This window comes from Centropristis striata, chromosome 14, assembly GCF_030273125.1.
Source record: "Centropristis striata isolate RG_2023a ecotype Rhode Island chromosome 14, C.striata_1.0, whole genome shotgun sequence".
In the NCBI taxonomy this organism is placed as follows: domain Eukaryota; kingdom Metazoa; phylum Chordata; class Actinopteri; order Perciformes; family Serranidae; genus Centropristis; species Centropristis striata.
The window spans coordinates 7895883-7905607 of record NC_081530.1 but is presented as its reverse complement, the minus strand read 5'-3'; positions in this window follow the sequence as shown (position 1 = coordinate 7905607).

Sequence of the window (9725 nt, the reverse complement as noted above, 5' to 3'; positions counted from 1 at the left end):
CCCCATTAGTTCATTAGCTGTAATAGATTGCAGCTAATTAAATACAAACATTTTGGTACTATATTTGGTATTTCATTAACAAGCTCAATTAAAAAGGAGTCTTCAACAAAGTTTTAATGAGTTATTACATTGCTACAATTTTGCAGTTGGTATATTTGCACCAAAAAAAGAAAGAAAATCAGCTTTGTGTTCTCAATTGGTGGCAACTCTGGAAATTGTGTCAACAGTGTGACTCATGTGTAATTTAAGCAGAACCAGAAATAGGGAAAACATGTAGAATAATATTAAACATGATCTCACTTCTCATAGACCAGCAATTTGAGCAACAGAAAGAGCCACGAGAAGAGTGTGGAGCGGGAATAATCAGGACAGTAATTACAGACTGTATGACAGAAACGGTATTTCTCGAAAAGGCCAAACCTGCCTCCATGGTTCATTGTTGTTTCACATGAAAAGCTGAAATAGCCATCTCTGCTCTTCCTCTCCCACTGTCCTGCTCTCCCCCCTTTTTGTCTTCTTCCTCCCTAAATGTCAGAGAGGAAGTGCTTTGATAATAGGTGGAGGGAGAGGAACTTTGCTGAACTCAGCTCAGATCTAAAATCAATTTGAAAAAGAGCAAAAGGTTGAAGTGGAAGCCTGGGTGGTGTGTGTACATGTGCTCACCTGTTTGTGAATGTGAATGACGGCAGATATCTAGAGTGTCATGCTACGTGTACATTAAATTGAAAGAAGTCAGTAATTCCCAGTTTGTAGCTTAAAATCACCACATCTATAATTTTTAATGGATTGTCTTAAAAAATCAAGGGAAACAAATGGCAGGCCACAGGAATATACAAAACAGATTCAAATAATGTCCTTTGTTTAACTTCTAATTTTATTTTAGTTATAGAGTTTTATTAAACACCACGCACTTATCTGTCCGTGAAAATGGAGCTTTAGCCATGAAACTGTTAGCTTAGCGCAAAGACAAGAAAACAAGCTAATGAACTTGATTTTATTTGAGTTTTTACGGATTAACAGACAAGATATAAGACACAATGTGTTAATTAGTGGTTTTGAAGTTCTGGTAGGCCCAGATTTTGTAACCTTTGGACAGAGCAACTTTTCACCTACCTTCAAAAAAGCTAAGCTAACTGTTTCCAGGCTGTAGCTACATATTTAGCTAACAAACAGAGTTGTATCAAGCTTCTCATCTAACTCTCTGACATTTTGGAAAACATGTAACTTTGTTACAAACTATCATTATCACTAATAGTTTTTTGTGGATGGTTCGTAAATGTTGAAAGCAAACTGTCGTAATCTTTATTTTTCAGAAACAAATAAATATCTACTAACCCATTACACCCAGTGCCAAGCCACTGGTTTGACGTTGTATTAATTTGACACTCCAGTAGTTTGAAAAACTTTGAACAAAAAGTCCACTTTTGTTTTTGTAACTAAGTCTACAGAGAACTGTGTACTATTAGCATTTGTTTCTATTTGCTGCCAGATCAGTTACCTTAGTAAAGAACCCACAGCTCCAAAATATGCTTTCTAATCTGTCAAACTTTGTGATATCTCTGCATTGCAGCAAAATTGCTGCAACATTTGATTTCATCTCCTCCTTCTAGCCCAGCCAGTGGATAAGTTCCCTCCCTCAAACTAAAGAACGGGCCTCCTTTGTGTGATAATGTAATGATAAAACTACATGTACATTATGATACGACTGTAATCGTATTTATGAATATAAACAAATATAATATGTAAATGTAAATGTACCACTAGCTTAGACTTAATTTCATATGATGACACAGCTACTGTTTGCCTGTGTGAATGTGTGTGTGTGTGTGTGAGAGAGAGAGAGAGAGAGAGAGAGACAGAGTGAGCCTGAATAATAACTGTGAATGTTTGCGAAAGCTCCGAGTGTGCTGTATGTGTGTGTTTGCATGTGTTTTGTATTTGTATCATTTGTGTAACAAGAGATGCCTCAGTCTAGTTTAAGTTTGTAAAAAATTGAGTGTACACCCTCACACCGACACGTTGAGTATTATTACCCACACAACTACACTTGCTTTTGTGGTCTGCTGGTATATGGTTTGTACTGTCTCCAATATGGGAGGTGTTGTTTTGTTTGCTGTAGCCTACTGTTGCAGTTCTACAAGTAATACTCACATAGATGTTAGCTTTCACCAAACGACAGAGTTGACAGGCGGGTTGGGAGGGATTTCTAAAATGGAGGGTGTTGGGAAGTTGATGGCAGGGGAAGCCTGTGGTTTTGAGGAGTTAGGTGTCACTCCTAAAAAAACACTGTACTGTGTCACAGTGGCACCCAGTGGATGGAGGTATAATGTCACAACAACTCCCCTTTGTTTATGATGTTATGCCTCAAGATCAAAACTGCCAAAACTGCTGTTTTATGATGCAAATAACTTGATTAGTCCTTGTTCAGTCTCACAGTCTTGTATTTCTCTAAAGTGCAAGCATCTGAAAGTTGAGTGAGATATAATTACCCTTTTTGGCATAAAAATATTAATATTATATAGGCTACTAATACAAGTCGAACAAATTGATTGAAGAGGTTGAACCAATAAATCATCACTTTTTCATTTTTCAGCTGAAAAATAATTCATCGTAAAAATGTATTAAATAACTGTTCATTCAGATGTCCTCATACGTTGTCAAATGTCAGATAAGGCAGTTTGTCTAATGACACCCAAAATTACACAAAATTACTAGTGTCATTTGCACAGCAGGTTTTTAAACTTCCAATATGAATGTTTATAGTTTGCAATGCCCTCTAGAGCAGTAATTATGAAGGACGACAAGGCAGAAGTGACGTTTCAGAGTGTAAAGTAACACCCCTAACCTTAAGGAAGTACATTTGTTGCCTAAACCCAACAAAACTGTGACTAATTCACAACTTTAACAGTGACCGTTACCTTTATGTATGAGGGCGTGTTGACCTCGCCACGTCTAAAGGTGTTTATTTTGGAAATGCTCCTGTTGGTTTGAAACAGGACAGGATCTATCTATCTATCTATCTATCTATCTATCTATCTATCTATCTATCTATCTATCTATCTATCCATCCATCCATCCATCCATCCATCCATCCATCCATCCATCCATCTATCTATCTATCTATCTATCTATCTATCTATCTATCTATCTATCTATCTATCTATCTATCTATCTATCTATCTATCTATCTATCTATCTATCTATCTATCTATCTATCTATCTATCTATCAAACAAACTTAGACATTTTTAATGGGTAGGGCTGTCCTGGAATAAAGAAATTAAGAAATTCTTTATTGTTTGATGAAACACTCACGATATTTGGGATTGTCAGCCAGCGTAACTGCAATTTGAAAAATAAAATATATAATTTCAAAAAACTACACATCGTGGCTTTAATAAAATTGTCATTTTGTTCAAATTAGATTATCTCACTCCATTGGCAGATCTTTATGCACGTATTTTACGAAATCAAAGACACAAGATTAAATTTGACCCAACAAGAATGAAGGTCTTGTTTGCAACTAAAAATAGTCTCGGGTATAGGCCCGTGTATTTTGCTCTGACTCACTATATTACAGGCTTGGTTAATCATCCTATTTTACGTTGAGCGTCATGCAGTAAAACAGTTTGATTAGAACAGATTGGCTCGCAAAGTGGCTTCACAATGTGTTGATCTCCACACTTCTCCGCTGATTAGATTCTGTCCATCCTAATTAGCAGCGGTTCAGAGCCCGAGAGCCACTTTGACTTTCCTCCCCAGATTGCAGACGTGAGTGATTTTTGTTTTGTTGTTTTGATTGCTTTCTCATCTGATGCTTGTCATGCAGTATCCAATTCAAGACTACTTTGACAAAATTCAATATTTACTCTGTAGATTTTATGTGCCAAAGATGGGACTGTGTAAGGAAGTGAAACATGATTGTGGTTGTATCAGGTGAACTGACGCTGTATTGATCACATGTGATGCAGCTCATCAGGAAGCTGTGGACAGACGCACTAAGCTGTGTGACATAAATATTAACATGGATATTCTACTTTTATTTTGACAGGGGATCATTTGTGTTCGGTTGTGCAATATAATTCTATTCTTCAACATTTCTCTATGATGTTCATGTAAATGTCTTTTTGTCCCGTCTGATGATTTTTTTTCTTTTCTTTTTGTTTTCATCATTGTTAGGCTCCTAGAACAAAGACACTGTAATTATTTTTGTTACATAGAATAAAACACATGGATGTCCAGAGGTGTTGTCGTCCTGCTTTGCCTGTGTGTTTCCTCTCTTCACACATTTAAACACAAACACACACACACACATATACACACAGTGAGCCAAGAGTATGAGTCACCATCCAGCAATGATGTCACACTGCTGCAGTGATGTCACCGTTAATGCTGTTCCCATGGTAACAATGCTGAGGCCACAAGGCAGGAAGAAAAACACATAAACACACACAAACCCCTGCATTACTACACATGTGTATACTAAAACACACTCACACAGTCATAAATTACAATGAAATGTAATGATTGCGGAAATTAATTTTTCCTCTGGCATCTGCGGACTCATTTTCTCAGCTGGACAGCAATGGAGAAATAATTGAACGCGATGAAGTGACTCATGAGGATTAAGCTTTGACTTTATGAATCAATATGGACATTTACCAACCATTAGAGAAGGAAACAACAACAAAGAGTCTTTGTTGTGAAAAATTAAACACATTTCCTGGTTTTCAAATACTTTAAGCTCTCATTTGAGTTAATGAGTTTGTCCCCACTATAACAAAAGTCTAGATAGGTCTTAGCATATACCCTGGTCCCCTTTTTCCAAGATGTTTAAAAAATCCTTCCACCATGGTGAACAAAAAAAAAGAACAATTCAGAAAATATTTCCTGATATAATATTATATTCCTTAAATTAGTAACATTATAACTTTAATATTTAATCATTTCATTAGATTTAATATTTCTGTTTTTCCACTCTAAGCATTGTTTGTAAGTTTGTTTACCAACATTTAAGCATATAGTGTGATAAATTATGTTTTGATTGGCGAGCAATTATACAGATGGGAACAGGAGTATATTATAGATTATTATAAATTATATTTATAATAATGCACAAAATTATAAGAAAATTGTAATAGCTGTATTATATTTTAATTTTTTTTTTTTTTTTTTTGCAATTTCCCTCAACTTCCACTCAATCTACTGAAGCTCTCCTGGTGGCCCCCACCTTGAAAATCCCTGGTATTGTGCAACACTGCCATATAATAAAAAACGAATTTGGTTTTATATTAAATAATAATACATTCCACTGAGATTACCACAATTTTGGCTATATGCTGTATAGTTTCAGTTCATTACTGTGTTTTCTAAATCCTGGTTTTCCATTGCCCCTTCTCCAGCCATCCATCACGGATCAATATATATCTATTCTGAGCCTCGCTGTATCAGGCTTCAGCTCAGTGGAAAACCAAACATCACTAAAGCACACACACAGAAACAGTGAATCACACTGCAGTAATAGAGGTCATGCTGAATAGGTGCAATTTGCAGAGTGACCACAGGGTGGCGCTGTAGGCCCAGCCACACTCAACTCTAATGTCCCACACTAACAGGATTTACAACTGACTGAGTGTTTAGTTTCTGTAGAACATTATTGTGTTCTTATAAAAGCAGTGAAACACAGAAAACAAGGTCAAAAGGAAAGACATATATCAAAAGAATCGTAAATATTTCGTAAAAAAAAAAAAAAATTGTCATCCAACTCCAACCCTCTGGCAAAAACTAAGTCACAGTTTACATCCATGTCTACACTGTAAATAATTTACTGTGATTTTTACAGTAACTTATTGGCAGCAATTAACAAGTAACTTACTGTAATTAATATTTACAATACTGTTTTTTATACTGTAAAAACAAACAAACACTGTGATTTTAGCTTTATATACAGTACTGGTTTCTTTACTGTAAAATAAAAAAAAAAACATTGTGATTTTTATTGGTACTGTATGGCAATATGGCACAGTAAACAATGCTGTTAATTTGATAATACTTTCGTCATTATTTTTTATAGAAATAACTAGCAATTGCAAGTAATTACTCTATACACTACAGAAAATAATAATACATTTACTGTTTTACAGTTGATTTCCATACTGTGTTTTCTATGAAAAACTTTACTTTAAGTTAATAATTTAAACAGCATTTGTGATAAATTATGATAAAAATGGAAAAATATACCGATTTTTATTGTAAACTATACAGCACTATACTGTAAAGGACAAACACGGTGATGAACTGTGAATAATACAGTAAATAACTGTAGATTTGACAGCGATTATTTACAATGTATTTAGACTCTTATACTGTATGTATCCATGACAGTAGACAGTGCTTTAAATATGGATGTTGCTGCAAAGAAGCTACAAATTCTAAAATGCCAATGCTTCACACACATTTTCAACCCAGCAACAAGATTAGTGTCACAGAATCAGTTTCTCTCCACATTTGAAATATGGTCACAATCTCTCCCCTGTTACTGAGCTCTGCTGTGAGTGATAGCCAGGAAGTGTCTTGTCTTTTTAGCCACCTTGATTTAGACACTTGATTTATACTTGTTTGGTTGTCTTAAGGCTGGCTTGGTGTTGAATGGGTCCTAAATCAAGATAGTTCTGACCCAATTCAACAACAAAAAAGACCATTACAATAATAAAAACAATCAAAGAGGCAAAACCTAAATAAAATAAGAAGCACACTTAATTATCTGGCTTAAATAAAAGTTCAACAGTTGAGAACTGTCGCCTGTCTTTAGCCGTGTTTCCTTTAGGGGGAAGAGTGGCCACCGGGAAAGTCTCAGGCCACGCCCTCTCTCAACAGTCCACTCACTCTGCGTGTCTCCATTACAAAAAGGCCCCCAGAGGGATTTAGAGACTCCGGAGGTGACGTATGGTTTTAGATCATTGCAACGGATTTAACACGGGAGACGCAACTGTGGCCGACGTCGCTAACTGTGCACAAAGTCAGCAGCTGATCATAAACAAAGCAGCATGGCTAATTAAGCATAGCGTCTCCACTGATCATAAACATAGTGATCATGAATTAACCGGCATCGCTAACTGTGCACAGAGTGTCCGGTGCTTGTTGTACACAAACAGAGATCGCTAAGTGAACACCTCCTGCAGCAGCAGCACAAACACACTGTACTGCTACAGAGCTAACTGTTAGCCGGCTCTGTGACTGCAGCTGGGAGAGACTGCTGCAGGAGGAATGTGCCGCTTCAACTTGTTCTTACTCTTCTTAACGAGCCGCCAGCCCCCGCAGCTTGTTAAGAAGAGCCGAAAAGTTGCTAATTATAGCAAAAAAGTCGCTATGTTGGCAACACTGCTTCACTGGCTTTTACAAATGGCGCGTGTTGTTGTGGCGTCGAGTACTATGTCACATCCTGCTTAGCGATCTATCCAATCAGTAACCAGGCTTTTTTCAGGGGACAAAAAAGACCCTGCTCTTCAACAGGGAACAAAAAAGTCCTCACAAAAGTCCGCTCCGGACTGCTCATATTCAAATTAGGGGCATTTTGGCGAGTGAGACCCGCCTCATTCTGGGTATTGCCCGGTAGTGGAAACAGCCCTTTTATAATTGGCTGGAGCACCATGGGAAAGGTAATTCTGTAATATTCTGGTCACCACAAGGTAGCAATAATCTACTACAGGCTATCAACGAAAAAAGAAAACAAAATGTCTCTAACAAACATTATGATGTCACAGTGAAATTGACCTTTGAGCTTTTGGAAATAAAATGTCACCACTTCACCTACACCACAAATTGTTACACTTTTGTGTGAAATGTAATGTAATGTAAAAATGTAAAAAAAAACAACATTGTTATGGGCAAAAACTTAATCTGTGATGTCACAGTGACTTTGATCTTTGACCTCCCATATCTCATCAGTTCATCCTTGAGTCCAAGTTGATCATTTTGCTAATTTGCAGGTGTTTCTGAAATATTGCAATCCCTTCACACACAGTTGACGTTATTTTGGAGGCATAATGGTTTTACAGAGTACGGAGTTTCACCAGTGGGTCCAAAATGTGCTGCAGGGATAATGAATGCAATTTAGAGCAGAGTCCCTAACTGCACTGGTATGTAATGAAGTGGGGCCAGTACTCTGGTTTAGCAGGTTTCGCTTCTCTTTTTGTCTAAAACCTGGTCACACCAGTTATAACGTACTATAGATCGTCATCAAGTTTCCATTTCCTTGCACTTAAAGGATTAATGCATTTTGTAAAGCCACTGATGTATAGCAACATTAGGCTACATCCTGGCACTGTGCCGTATCCAACATGCTGAGTAAGGACACTAACAGTACTGGGTTAAACTCTCTGGACAACCTTGTTTCTAAATGAAGGTTACATCCATTATCTGCTACCTTTAGGCTAATTCAACTCCCCATTCCCTAATCACCCCTCCCTCCCTCTCTCTCATTCTCTCTATCTTTCCCAACTTCCCTATGCCACTATTCCCTTTGTCCTCAAAGACAGACATGAAACGCCATTAAAGAGACACAAAAAGACGCCAAAACAACCCAATGAGATGAAGAACAACCTCAAAAAGACACAAAGAGATTTCACAATTATGAAAAGAGGCAAAACAACCACAAAGATGCACAAGATGACTGCAAGGAGGCACAAAGCAACTACAAAGAGATACGAAATGACCACAGAGACAACAAAGATACACAACACAGCTACAAAAGGAGAAAAACAACCAAAGATAACTACAAAAAGACAAAAAGAATTACACATAAAGAGACAATTATAAACGGGGCAAAACAACTACAAATATGCACAATTTGACAACAAACTCTCTTTGTTTTGTTTCTGGCAAAAGCAAATTATGTTAATGAGGATGTACTTACCTTTAAATAAATAGAGGAGTTCAAAAAAGGGAGCAAAGTAAGCAAACAAACAACAAAAAGACAAAATAATACTTTAAAACTTAATTTAGCACAGAGATTTTACATCTATGAAAATGACTACAAGGGGACACAAAGCAACTACAAAGAGGTGCAGAATTACCATAGAGACAAGAAGACAACAAAGATACACAATACAACTCCAAAAGCACTACAAAGGGACTAAGATTAAGATTTAAGATTTAAGATGAAAATTTAAGACACAATGGGGAAATTTAACCTCTGCATTTAACCCATCCTTTTTACACACAAGTGAACACACCATGCAAGGAGCAGTGGGCAGCACATTACTGCACCGACTAAAAAAGACGACAAAGAGATGCAAAACAACAGAAAATGTGACCCGAAGCAACTACAGAAAAATATACAAAACAACACGGAACAACCACAAAAAGAGGCAACACAACCATGACGGGGCTTTTTGCAGAGACCCACTGTTCCATAATCCACCCACGACTCCAACTATTCTGCCCTACAGAGTCTAACTGCAGAAAGTACTCAAATGGTAAAACTAAGAAAAACTACTTTAAAGTTTTTTTTTATGTTTTCTTACTGGCCAGCCAAATGGGTTATATGTAGATAAGTGATGACAGTTATTTCTACATGTATTGATGATGTAATATTTATGCTCAAAAATCATGATTTATTTTACCTTTGACCCCAAAAATGCAGTTACTGCACTCTGGTTCTGCTGTAAAAGTTTCTAGTAGTAATGCATAAACAGAGTGAAGTAATTACAATGTCTTCTTTCAGCT